The sequence below is a fragment of the Trypanosoma cruzi genome (genome assembly GCF_000209065.1).
Source record: "Trypanosoma cruzi strain CL Brener chromosome Unknown tcruzi_1047053492283, whole genome shotgun sequence".
Lineage (NCBI taxonomy): Eukaryota > Euglenozoa > Kinetoplastea > Trypanosomatida > Trypanosomatidae > Trypanosoma > Trypanosoma cruzi.
This window is the reverse complement of record NW_906972.1, coordinates 1-999: the sequence shown is the minus strand read 5'-3', so window position 1 is coordinate 999 and position 999 is coordinate 1. Positions and strand designations below refer to the sequence as shown.

Sequence of the window (999 nt, the reverse complement as noted above, 5' to 3'; positions counted from 1 at the left end):
TCATCTCCCGCGGCTCTTCCGTGGCTTGCCTGTCGCCGGCGGGCGGGCGGCTGCGCATCGCGTGGCGCGTCGCCGGGTACGACCATACTTGGCCGAGTGCACCACATCCCGTCCGATTTGTGAAGTTAAGCGGCCACAGGCCTCGTTAGTACGGCGATCAGTGATGGCGCTGGAACCCGGGGTGCCGTACCCTTCCCACTATTTTTTTTTTTTTCCGCCACCGCGCGCCGCCAGTCGCTTCTTCACCGCGCCGGGGCGGGCGGTGGGTGGGCTCTCCGAGCGCGCGGGCGCCGCAGCAAAAAAGAAAAATTACTGACGCAGTTTCCGCGCCACATGTGGGGAAGCGAGGCGTCCGGAGGCTTCATGGCAAAATCCGGAAAAGGGCCTGCGGAGCTTCATTTTTAAATTTGTTCTTGCCTTTTTTCCTACCGTTTTTTTTTCTATTTTCATCATCTCCCGCGGCTCTTCCGTGGCTTGCCTGTCGCCGGCGGGCGGGCGGCTGCGCATCGCGTGGCGCGTCGCCGGGTACGACCATACTTGGCCGAGTGCACCACATCCACGCACTCCGAGGAAGGGCGCTAGATGCTTATTTTCCTTCTCGCGAAGACCGCAAGACCCTGGCACTAGGTTGAGGTGGCCGGCATCATCAGGTAGAAAAATCATTATAATTGTTTTTGCTTTCGCGATGCCGCCTGTCGCTTCTTCACCGGGCCGGGGCGGGCGGTGGGTGGGCTCTCCGAGCGCGCGGGCGCCGCAGCAAAAAAGAAAAATTACTGACGCAGTTTCCGCGCCACATGTGGGGAAGCGAGGCGTCCGGAGGCTTCATGGCAAAATCCGAAAAGGGGCCTGCGGAGCTTCATTTTTAAATTTGTTCTTGCCTTTTTTCCTACCGTTTTTTTTTCTATTTTCATCATCTCCCGCGGCTCTTCCGTGGCTTGCCTGTCGCCGGCGGGCGGGCGGCTGCGCATCGCGTGGCGCGTCGCCGGGTACGACCATACT

At 59.9% G+C, this 999-nt stretch overlaps 1 non-coding gene across 1 annotated transcript; it reads right to left on the bottom strand.

The window, feature by feature from the left end:
• Positions 1-74: 74 nt before the first annotated feature.
• Positions 75-184, bottom strand: Tc00.1047053492283.10. The gene has a single exon (XR_008255039.1). It is a non-coding gene; the product is annotated as a 5S ribosomal RNA (M5) (ribosomal RNA).
• Positions 185-999: the final 815 nt, after the last annotated feature.